The 13,028-nt window shown below is 39.1% G+C and overlaps 1 pseudogene; it reads left to right on the top strand.

Moving 5' to 3' along the window:
* The first annotated feature begins 8,345 nt into the window (after positions 1 to 8,345).
* LOC105005524 overlaps positions 8,346 to 13,028 on the top strand; it is a 5,982-nt pseudogene continuing 1,299 nt past the window's right edge.

The raw sequence follows: 13,028 nt of genomic DNA, 5'->3' as shown, positions 1-13,028 counted from the left end.
GCCCAGCAAAGGAAACCATAAACAAAACAAAAAGACAACTTATAGAATGGGAGAAAATATTTGCAAACAATGTGACTAACAAAGGATTAATCTCCAAAGTTCAGATACAGTTCATGAAGCTCAATAAAAAAATTTTTTTAATCAAAAAATGGGCAGAAGACCTAAATAGACATTTCTCTAAAGAAGACATACATATAGCCAGGAGGCACTGGAAATTTGCTCAACATTACCAATTAAAGAAGTTCAAATCAAAACTATAATAATGTATCACCTCATACCAGTCAGAATGGCCATTATCAAAAAATCTACAAACAGTAAATCCTGGAGAGAGCGTGAAGAAAAGAGACCTGTCCTACACTGTTGGTGGGAATGTAAGTTGGAGAACAGTATGGGTTCCTTAAAGAACTAAAAATAGAGCTAACATTTGATCCAACAATCCCACTACTGGGCATATATCCAGATAAAAGCATAGTTTGAAAGGATACATGCACTACGATGCTTACTGCAGCACAGTTTACAATAGCCAACACATGGGAGCAACCTAAAGGTCCTTTGACAGATGAATGGATAAAGACATGGTACATATATACAACAGAATGTTACTCAACCATAAAAAAGAATGCAGTAAGGCCATTTGCAGCAATATGGCTGGACCTGGAGACTATCATACTAAGTGATGTTAAGTCACACAGAGAAAGACAAATGTTATATGGTATCATTTATATGCAGAATCTTAAAAAAATGATACAAGTGAACTTATTTACAAGACAGAAGCAGACCCATAGACTTACAAAACAAACTTACGGCTACCGGGGGGAAGGGTGGGGGTTAGGGATAATTTAGGAGTTTGAGATTGACATGTACATACTGCTATAATTAAAGTAGATAACCAACAAGGACCTATGGTATAGCACAGGGAACTCTGCTTAATACTCTGTAATAAACTAAATGAGAAAAGAATTTTAGAAAGGATACATGTATATGTATGCCTGAATTCATTTCTCTACATCTGAAACTAACACAACATTGTTAATCAACTATATTCCAACAAAAAATAAAAATTAAAAAAATAAAAAATTGATGAGAAAGGGGAGGAAATATACAAATAATAATTATATAAAATAGTAATAAGAATTGTTTTGAGAAATATTAAAAATGATATTGGTGGTTTAATAAAAATACACATAGTCTTAAAAAAATAGGTCACTAACAAGGACGTACTATATAGCATAGGGAATATCTGCTCAATATTCTGTAATAACCTAAATGTGAAAAGAATCTGAAAAAAATGGATGTATGTATATTTATAACTGAATCACTTTGCTGTACACCTGAAACTAACACAACACACTGTAAATCAACTATACTCTAATAAAAAATAAAAAGAAAAAACCCAGAGCCAGCTGTATGACTCCTATAAATTGAGCAAATGAGAAAAAACCCATATTGAAGTGAGTAGCAGAGACTGAGACACAGTCTAGCCATAAATCACAGCCCTGGTACAGCAGTCTGCAATCAGGAGGAGACTCAAAACCCTGTGCTTCTCCTGATGAACAAAAGTTTTGAGCCCCACATCTGGCACCCTAACTTTTAAGACCTGCACCCAAGAGATAAGCCCCCCAAAATTCTAGTTTTGAAAGTCAGTGGTGCTTGGGTCAAGAGAACCACAAGGCTACTGAGAACTGAAAGCAGTTCTTAAAGGGCTCCTGTGCATAGATTCACCCATCCCAGACCCCAACACAGATAGTCAAAGCACCTAGACTTTCTACTTTCTATGAAAGTCTATTTGCTTATATCTAAGCATCAGCCTGAAGATGTATTTTAACATACATCTAGTGACCTATGGAAATATTCTCCAAAAATAGAGGCCAGGGGTGCCATCTTTGTGTGTTCCTTCTGCCTCACTTCGGGTTGCCGATACCTCCTGGAAAGCAGCTTGTACACTTATCTGGCATCTCAGTTTTAACCTCTGCCACACAGAGGACACCTCTAGATCACCTGGCTCTGGTGACCAGTGGGGTTAGGCTTTCAGGTCCGACAGGACTCTAATAAGTGGAGAAATTTCTGAGCCTGCTACCACCTACAAGGTAAAGCAGAGAGGCAATAGATTAAGGTGTCCAGTCATTCTGCAAAAGAGGCCTATTAGCTTATTTTTATAACTGCGGTGTGAAGGGCAGGCTTCTAAGTAGACACATGTCCAAGGGCTGATTATAACCTCCCTTCCTCAGAGAGTGGGGAAGATGGCAGGCATCATATTAGAACTCCCCTTCTGCCCCACTCAGGTCATCTGTGTCTTTAAGAAAGGAGCTTGTGTATAATCCTGGTGTCCCAACTTTTGCGTCTGCCACCCAGAAGATAGTCCCTTGAAAGCCTGGCTTTAGTTGCCTGCTGTGCTTATGTTTATGGGTTTAGTGGGACAATGACAAAGTAAGAAAGATTTCTTAAGTGGTTATCACCCCCAGTCTCAGCACAGAGAGAGAAGACAAATGTCCATATCCCAGTCTTCTCTTGGAGCTTCCCCCATGGCTCAGTGGTAAAGAATCCACCTGCACTGCTGGAGACACAGCAGGAGCCACTGCTTTGATCCCTGGTTTGGGAAGACACCCTCAAGAAGGATATAGCAACCTACTCCAGTATCCTTGCCTGGAAAATTCCATGGACAGAGGAACTTGCTGGGCTACAGTTCATAGGGTCTCAAAAGAGTCAGATATTACTTAGCGACCAAACAGCAATAACAAAAGTCTTCCCTTAAAGAAATCTATTTTTATACTTTAAAAGTTGCTGCACAAGGACCTGGCTTCTAATAAGCCTGAATCTAGCTGTTGACTAAGATCCTTCCTTTTGGACACTGACAGGATTGGGCATACGTCAATTAACTGGGAGCCACTAAAAATAAAATAGGCTGCTTGGAAAAATCACAAAAATTTGAGAGACCAAAGAGCTAGGGCAGAGTTGAATGATAATATTCATTTTCTATAGGAGAGCACTCCTTCAAGATTAGAGGTGGTGACTGTTTCATCTAATGCATAAAAATGCATAACCCATACAGAGAATCAAGGAAAATGAAGCAACAGAGGAATATGTTTCAAATAAAAAAATGATGAAACCTCAGGAAAAGAACTTAATAAAATAGAGATAAAAGATTTACCTGATAGGCTTCAAAATAATGATCATAAAGATGCTCACTGAGCTCAGAGAAGATTGCATAAATAAATTTTGCAAAGAGAAAGAAAAATAAAGTACAAATAAAGCTGAAGAATACAGTGATTGAACTGAAAATACAGCAAAGGGGTGCAATAACAGACTAGAGGATGCAGAAAAAAGGATTCAGAAACTCAAAAATAGGGCAGTGTTTTATTTAAAGTGGATAACCAACAAAGACCTTATGTATAGTACATGGAACTCTGCTCAATGTTATGGGAGTTTGGAAGAGAATGGATACATGTATATGTATGGCTGAGTCCCTTTGCTGTCCACCTGAAACTCACATTGTTAACTGTCATAGTCCAATAAAAAATAAAAAGTTTAAAATAGATTATTATAGATATAAATTGTTTTCTGTAAACCTCATGGTAACCACAACACATAAACCATAGAAGATACACAAGAGATTAAAAAGAAATCTAAGCATACCACTAGGGAACATTTTCAAATTACAAAGAGAGCAAAAGGAGAAAGGAACAAAGAAATGACAAAATACCTGAAGATCAATTAACAAAATGGCTATAAGTATATATGTACATACTTTGAATGTAAATGCACTAAATCCTCCAATTATGAGAGAGAGTGGACGAATGGATAAAATAACAAGGCCTATCTATATGCTACCTAAAAGAGACTTGTTTCAGATCAAAGGATGCACACATAGAGTATAAGTGAAGGAACAATAAAAAGATGTAGCATGCAAATGGAATTTTAAAAGTTGAAGTAGCTATACAAGCATACCTTGGAGATATTGTGGGTTTGATTCCAGACTACTATAGCAAAATGATTATCTCAATAAAGTGAGTCACAAAATTTTTGGCTTCCTAGTGCATATTAAAGGTTATGTTCCCACTATACATAGTCTATAAAGTTTGCAATATATATAAAATATAGCCTTATATTTAAGCAATGTACATACCTTAATTTTAAAATACTTTATTGCTAAAATCCTAATCATCATCTGAACCTTCAGCTATTCGTAATCTTTTTGTAACAGTCACACCAAAGACCACTGCTCACAGATTACCATAAAAAATACAATAATAAAAGTTTGAAATGTTTTGAGAATTACCAAAATGTGATACAGAGACATGAAGTGAGAAATGCTGTTGGAATAATGTGAAATAATGGCACTTCTTTGATGCCCTATTGCCACAAACCTTCAATTTGTTAAAAAAAAAAAAAAAATCTGTGACATACAGTAAAATGAGGTATGCTTGTACTTACATCAGGCAATAGAGTTTAAGACAAAGCCTATAGAAGAAACAAAGAAGGTCATTATATAATGATAAAGAGGTCAATCCAACAAGAGGATATAACATTTTAAAATATTTATGCATCCAACATAAAAGCACCTAAATTATAAAGCAACTATATTAATAGATCTAAAGGGAATAAAAGATAGTAATATCATAATATTAGGGGACTTTAATACCATCATCAATAGATAATGCAGAAAGAGGATCAATAAAATTGATCTTAATGTGTTTAAGACTGAATGGATTTAAAAAAACATGCAGAACATTTCATCCAAAAGAAACAATACACATTCTTCTCAAATGTATATGAAGAATTCTAGAGAAGAGATCATATGTTATACCACAAAATATCTTAATAAATTTAAGAAGTTTGAAATTATATCAAGCATCCTTTAGATCACATGGTATACAACTAGAAATCAATTACAAAAAAAAAGAAGAAAATTTACAAACATATGGAGATTAAATAATGATACTCAACAATCAATGGGTCAATGAAAAAAAAATCTAAAGAGAAATTTAAAAATACCTTAAGAATATGAAAATAAAATATACCAAAGCTTATGCAAAGAAACAAATGCAGTTCTAAGAGGAAAATTTATAGTGATTAATGTCTATATCAAGATTAAGAAAAAGGACACAACCTAACTTTACACTTCAAGGAATTAGAACAAGAACAACTAATTCCAAAATTATTAGAACGAAGGAAATAACAAAGATCAGAGCAGAAATAAATGAAATAAAGACTAAAAAGGCAAAACAAAAGGTGAAATTCAGCTGATATTTTAAAAAAGTAAGCAAAATTGACAAATCTTTAGCAACTCACCAAGAAAAAAAAGAAGGAACTAAAATATATAAAGTTAGAAATAAAAGAAGAGATGTTACTGTACCAGAGAAATACAAAGGATCGTTAAGAGACTCCTATGAACTATTACATATCAACAAGTTGGACAACCAAGAAGAAATGGATAAATTCTTAGAAACATACAATCTACCAGGACTGAATCATTAAGAAATAGAAAACATGGATAGACTGATTACTAGTAGAGAGATTCAATCAGTAACCAAAAACTTCCAACAAACAAAAGTTCAAGACCAAATGGCTTCACAGCTGAGTTCTATAAAACATTTAAAGACAATTAACAACAATCGTCTCAAACTGTTCCAAAAATTTTAAGAGGGAGTACTTCAAATCTCATTTTTTGAGGTTAGCATTACCCTTGATACCAAAATTAGACAAGGACACTCCAAGAAAAGAAAATTACAGGTCAATATTACTGATAAACATGGATGAAAAAGTCATCAAGAAACTATTAGCAAACTATGTATTTGTTTGGTTAAATTTACATTTAATTAAATAAATTAAATTTGTTAATTTATCAACAATAAATTAAATGGCTCATACATCATGATCAAGTGGGTTTTCTCCAGGGATACAAGGGTGATTCAACATCTGCAAATCAATCAACATGATGCACCACATTAACAAAAAAAGAAGGATTAAAATCATATGATCTCCATAGATACAGAAAAAACATCTGACAAAATTGAACATCTTTTTATAATAATGACTCTTAACAAAGTGAATATAGAGGGAACATACCTCAACATAATAAAAAGTCATACAGGACATGCCCACATCTAATACCATACTCAATTGTGTAAAGCTAAAAACTTTAGGGTCAGAATTTGGAAAATTCAGTAGTGGCCACAGGACTAGAAAAGGTCAATTTTCATTCCAATCACAAAGAAGGGCAATGCCAAAGAATGTTCAAACTTTCAAAGAAATCACTTAGGTAACAATTGCACTGATTTCATCTGCTAGTGAGGTAATGCTCAAAATGCTTCAAGCTAGGCTTCAATAGTATGTGAACTAAGAACTTCCAGAAGTACACACTGGATTTAGAAAAGGCAGAGAAACCAGAGATCAAATTGCCAACATCCCCTGGATCATAGAAAATGCAAGGGAATTTCAGAAAAACACTGCTTCTGCTTCACTGACTATGCTAAAGCCTTTGACTGTGTGGATAACAACAAACTGTGGAAAATTCTTAAAGAGATGGGACTACTAGACCACCTTACCTGCCTCCAGGGAAATCTGTACTCAGGTCAAGAAGCAACAGTTAAAACCAGACGTGAAACAACAGACTGGTTCAAATTTGGGAAAGGAGTATGACAAGGCTGAACAATTGTCACCCTACTTATTTAAGTTATATGCAGAGTACATCATGCAGAAGGATGGGCTGGATGACTCACAAGTTGGAATCAAGATTGCCAGGAGAAGTATCAGTAACCTCAGATATGCAGATGACACCAACTTAATGGCAGAAAGTGAAGAGGAATTAAAGAGCCTCTTGATGAAGGTGAAAGAGGAGAGTGAAAACCTGGCTTAAAACTCAACATTCACAAAACTAAGATCAAGGCATCCAGTTCCATCACTTAATGGCAAATAGATGGGGGAAAAATGTAAATAGTGACAGACTTTATTTTCTTGGGCTTCCAAATCACTGCAGATGGTGACTGCAGCCATGAAATTAAAAGACGCTTGCTCTTTGAAAGAAAAGCTATGACAAACCTAGACAGCACATTAAAAAGCAGAGACATCACTTTGCCAACAAAGATCTGTGTAGTCAAAACTATGGTTTTTCCAGTAGTCATGTATGGATGTGAGAGTTGAACCATAAAGAAGGCTGAGCACCGAAGAACTGATGCTTTCAAACTGTGGTGCTGGAGGAGACTCTTGACAGTCCTTTGGACAGCAAGGAGATCAAACCCATCAATCCTAAAGGAAATCAGTCCTGAATATTCATTGGAAGGACTGTTTCTGAAGTTGAAGTACCAGTAGTTTCACAACCTAATTCAAAGAGCCGACTCATTGGAAAAGACCCTGATGCTGGGAAAGTTTGAGGGCAGGATAAGAAGGGGGTGACAGAGACACTCAGACTCCCAACTCATGTCAAAAGACATAAGTTTGGGCAAACTCTAGGAGATGGTGAAGCACAGGGAAGCCTGGTGTGCTGCAGTCCATCAGGTCGCAAAGAGTTGGACATGACTAAGTGATTGAACAACAACAAGACAAGAATGCCCCCTCTCACCACTTTTATTCAACATAGTATTGGAAGTCTCAGCCAGAGCGTTTAGGTGAGAAAAAGAATAAAAGAAATCCAAGTTTGAAAGGAAGAAATAAAACTGTCACTAGTTGCAGAAAACATGACAGTTTATATACATTATAAATGCAAAAGTTGCAATACAGTTAGGAAAGTTGCAAGATACAAATAAAAAAAAAACTGTTGTGTTTTTATACCAATAATACATTATCAGAAAAGAATTAAGAAAATAATCTCATTTACAATTGCATCAAAAATAAATTTAACTAAAGAAGTAAAAGACCTATATACTGGAAATTATATGATGTTACTGAAAGGTATCAAAGAAGATACAAATAAAATGGATATATATTACTTGTTCATAGATTGGAAAAATTAATATTATTAAATGTTCATACTACTGAAAATAGTCTATAGATTCAATGCAATCTCTATCAAAATTCCAGTAGAATTTTTCACAGAAATAGAGCAAACAATCCTAAAATGTATATGGAACCACAAAAGACTCTGAAAGCCATAGTGATCTTAAGAAAGAAGAGAAAGCTGGAGACAACACAGTACCTAGTTTCAAACTATATCACAAAAGCCATAATCATGAAAACAGTATGGTATTAGCATAAAAGCAGAGACATAGATTAATGGAATAGAAGAGAGCCCAGAAATAAGCCCATTTGCATATGGTCAATTAATTTGCTTAAATGAGCTAAGACTATATAAGGGACAAAGGACAGTTTTCAGTCAGTGGTGTTGGGAAATCTGGAACATATGCAAAAGAATGACAGCGGTCTGCTATCTGATACCATACCCAAAATTTAACTCAAAATGGGTTAAAGATTTGAACATAATACCTGAAACCATAAAACTTCTAGAAGAAAGCAGAGTGGTAAGCTCCTTGACGTAAGTCTTAACAATGATTCATGGATTTGATGCCAAATGTAAAGCAATAAAAACAAAAACAAGTGAGACTACATCAAACTAAAAGTCTCTCCACAGCAATGATATGAGAAGGCAACCAACTGAATGGGAGAAAATATTTGCAAACCAAGTATTTGATACTGGAATAATATTCAAAATATATAGAATTCAATAGAGAAATAACAATCTAGTTAAAAAACAGGCAGAGAATTTGACTAGATTTTTTTTCCCCAAATAAGACACACAGATGGCCAACAGGTACATGAAATTGTGCTCAACATTACTTATAAATAGGGAAATGCAATTCAAAACTCCAATGATTATCACTTTATGCATGTCTGAAAGTATTATGAAAAAGACAAGAAATAGCATGCGTTGCTGAGAAGATGGATGTGTAATGTTGGTTGAAATATTAATTTGGTATAGCCACTATGTAAAAACTATATAGTGTTTCCTCAAAAACAGAACTACCAAGTGAGGTGGGTCTTCCCTGGTGGCTCAAATGGTAAAGCGTCTGCGTACAATGTGGGAGACATGGGTTTGATCCTCTGGAGAAGGAAATGGCAACCCACTCCAGCACTTTTGCCTGGAAAATCCCATGGATGGAGGAGCATGGTGGGCTACAGTCCATGGGGTTGCAAAGAGTTGGACATGACTGAGCGACTTCACTTTCACTTTTACCATGTGACAGGTGGGGAGGAGTCTGCTGCTGCAGCCAGGGGAGCCATGCCCCGCCCTGCTGCACCCCAAGCTGGCCCCTGACTCCCCGCCACCCCTAGGGCAGGCAGTGGGAGTAAGCGGGAGCCCGGGACAATGAGCCCCCACCTGGCCCTTGATCTCACCATTGTTCAGCTGGGTGGCCAAGGTGCCTGAGATCATCAATTCCATCCAGCAGGCCCGCCAGGAGGAGCTGCACTGCCAGACGGAGTTCAATGACACCTTCCCAAGAAGTTCGAGGTGCTGTTTTGCAGCCACATGGTGATGGCGCTCAGGAAGTCTCCGCCAGCCCTGATCAACTAGTGCTTGGAGGGCTTCGGTCACGAGTGGTGGCTTCTCCTCTCGGATCAGTTCCAGTCTGCGCTGCAGCCACTGGGGGATGCTAAGCGGGTCCTCAGCCGGTGCACAAGTCCTTCTCAAAGCCTTGGCTGCCACTCCTTGGCCTTCAGAAAGGAGTTTCAGGATGCAGTCTTGCAGAATGTAGTAGTTTCTTCAACTCTTTTGAGGAAAGTGACATCCAGAACCACCTGATTAGTGGACTCAATATTGTGCAGTGGACAGATATTAAGGAAGCTTGAACTATGCTCTTCACAATTGGTCAATCAGAAGTTTACCTCATCAGTCCTGACACCAAAAAAATAGCATTGGAGAAAAGTTTTCAGGAGATATCCTTTTGCTCTCAGGGTATTAGATATGTGGCCCACTTTGGTTTTATCTGCCAGGAGTCTTAAGGAGGTAGAGGCTTTCATTTCCTCTGCTACATGTTTCAGCACACAAATGAAGCTCTGGTGGATGAGATTGTCAAGGGAGAGTATAATTTCCTCAGTTCTGTCTCGCTGCAGCAAAAATTTGAAATGGCAGACCAGGGTTACAGCTTGGTTACAGCTCAGTTTTATTTGGCAAGCAAAGGAAAATACATCCTTGAGGTGTGAAGGCAGTCTGACCCACAAGAAGAGCCAGGGCTCGATTTTGACTCCTCTTTTTATATGTTTTTTCTCTTCCCCCCGAGCCTGCCCTATGTAAATTGAGCTAGCCAGGAGGGCTGTTTGTTTCACCTGAGGTTCTCACTCTGGTCCTCAGATTTTCTTTTGTTTCATTTCCGCGGGCTTTGCTTTTCTTTGTCTTTTAGCCACTGCCATTTTGGACTCCTTTTTCCTATTCTAACTACCTATCAAGACCATGATGACCCTGAAGCAGGCCTTCATGGTGGTCTCAGTGCAGCAGACAGAGAAGGTGCTGGTCCAGCTATGTGAGGGCTGCCCCTGCAGGGCCTGCACAAGCTCTGTGAGCAGATAGAGGGAAGGAATTCTTCCAAAACCAAACTAGAGCTCCAGAAGCACCTGACAACATTAACTAACCAGGAGCAAGCAACTATTTTTGAGGAGGTTCAGAAACTGAGATCAAGGAATGAGCAGTGAGAGAATGAATTGGTTATTTCTTTCCTGAGATGTTTACATGAAGAGAAGCTAAAAGTTCACGTCCATATTGGGGAGATAAAAAAAGATGTTACAGATTGCAGTGGAGAATATTGGAAATGAGTTACCATCAAGTACCACTTGATTTAGGCTGGATATGCTGAAAAACAAAGTGAAGAGGTCTTTAACAGAATCTTTAGAAAGTATTTTGTCCTGGGATAATAAAGCCAGAGGCCTCCAGGAGCACTCAGCCAGTCTGGGTCTGGACAGCTCTGTGTCTGGAACATTCAGTAACACCAGCAAAGAGCTGTCTGGCTGTGAAAAGGAGGCTTTGCCCATCTCCAAGAGCTGCTTCAGGCTCCTAAGCTCCTTGGAGGACCTGTCCAGTGACTCGGAGAGCCAACCCACGGAAGAGCCAGCCCTGCCCTCACCCAAGCAGGGCTTCCAAAGGCACGCCAACACCTGAGTCATGTCCTCATGGAATGCCAGAAAGCCTCCGCAGCTGGCATGGGGGTCCCCAGGGGTCTCACAAAGGAAGCTTGTGAGGTATCACTCAGTGAGCACAGAGCCCACCTCATGAATCAAAGAACTTTGAGTCCAAAGCTGACCACATGGGTGACCCCAGCAGGACCTCCATAAAGACACAGAGACCATGGAGGCAGCAGATCTTCCTTCGAGCGGCCACCCCACCGAAAGCCTGTGATTCTCTCAGCAGATACGAAGATATTCAGAGCTGGGAGAGCTTTCCCCATGATCTCCTCTAGAACCAGTTTATGAAGATGGACCCTTCGGCCCTATCCCAGAGGAAAAAAAAAAGGACATCTTGTGAACTCCGAGAGCTATGGCAAAAAGCCATTCTACAACAGATACTGCTGTTCAGGATGGAGAAGGAAAAACAAAAGCTGCAAGCCTCTGAGAATGATTTGCTGAACAAGTGCCTAAACCTTGATTATGAAGAAATCACTCCTTGTCTTAAAGAAGTGACTACAGTGTGGGAAAAGATGCTAAGCACTCCAGGAAGATCAAAAACTAAGTTTGACATGGAAAAAATGCACTTGGCTGTTGGCCAAGGTGTGCCATGACATCACCGGGGCAAAATCTGGAAATTCTTGGTGGAGCAGTGCCACCTGAAGCACCTGTTCCTCATCAAACAGCAGCCCAAGGAGATTCCCTACAAAGAGCACTTAAAGCAGCTCATCTCCCAGCAGCACACCATTCTCATCTACCTCGGGAGAACATTTCCAACACATCAGTACTACTCTGCTCAGCTAGGAGCAGGGCAGCTGTCACTTTACAACATCCTGAAGGCCTGCTCACTTCTAGATGAAGAAGTGGGCTATTGCCAAGGCCTCAGCTTTGTAGCAGGCATCCTCCTGCTTTACATGGGTGAATAAGAGGCGTTTAACATGCTTAAGGTTCTGATGTTTGACATGGGACTGTGGAAACAGTATTGAATGGATATGGTTATTTTACAGATCCAGATGTACCAACTCTCAAGGCTGTTCCATGATTACCACAGGGACCTATCCAACCACCTGGAGGGACATGAGATCAGCCCCAGCCTCTATGCCGTGTCCTGGTTCCTCACTGTGTTTGCCTTGCAGTTCTCCCTGGGCTTTGTCACTGGAGTCTTTGATATGATCTTTCTTCAGGGATCAGAGGTCATATTTAAAGTGGCTTTAAGTCTGCTGGGATACCATAAGCCCTTGATTCTGCAGCATGAAAACCCAGAAACCATCAGATCAGATCAGTCGCTCAGTCGTGTCCAGCTCTTTGAGACCCCATGAATCACAGCACGCCAGGCCTCCCTGTCCATCACCAACTCCTGGAGTTCACTCAGACTCACATCCATTGAGTCAGTGATGCCATCCAGCCATCTCATCCTCTGTCGTCCCCTTCTCCTCCTGCCCCCAATTCCTCCCAGCATCAGAGTCTTTTCCAATGAGTCAACTCTTCACATGAGGTGGCCAAAGTACTGGAGTTTCAGCTTTAGCATCATTCCTTCCAAAGAAATCCCAGGGCTGATCTCCTTCAGAATGGACTGGTTGGATCTCCTTGCAGTCCAAGAGACTCTCAAGAGTCTTCTCCAATACCACAGTTCAAAAGCATCAATTCTTTGGCACTCAGCCTTCTTCACAGTCCAACTCTCACATCCATACATGACCACAGGAAAAACCATAGCCTTGACTAGATGAACCTTTGTTGGCAAAGTAATGTCTCTGCTTTTGAATATGCTATCTCGGTTGGTCATAACCTTCCTTCCAAGGAGTAAGCATCTTTTAATTTCATGGCTGCAGTCACCATCTGCAGTGATTTTGGAGCCCAGAAAAATAAAGTCTGACACTGTTTCCACTGTTTCCCCATCTATTTCCCATGAAGTGGTGGGACCGGATGCCATGATCTTAGTTTTC

The sequence above is a fragment of the Bison bison genome, unplaced genomic scaffold, assembly GCF_000754665.1.
Source record: "Bison bison bison isolate TAMUID 2011002044 unplaced genomic scaffold, Bison_UMD1.0 scf7180017864491, whole genome shotgun sequence".
In the NCBI taxonomy this organism is placed as follows: domain Eukaryota; kingdom Metazoa; phylum Chordata; class Mammalia; order Artiodactyla; family Bovidae; genus Bison; species Bison bison.
Note: the sequence above shows the minus strand (reverse complement) of the source record. Positions and strands in the feature narration are given on the sequence as shown.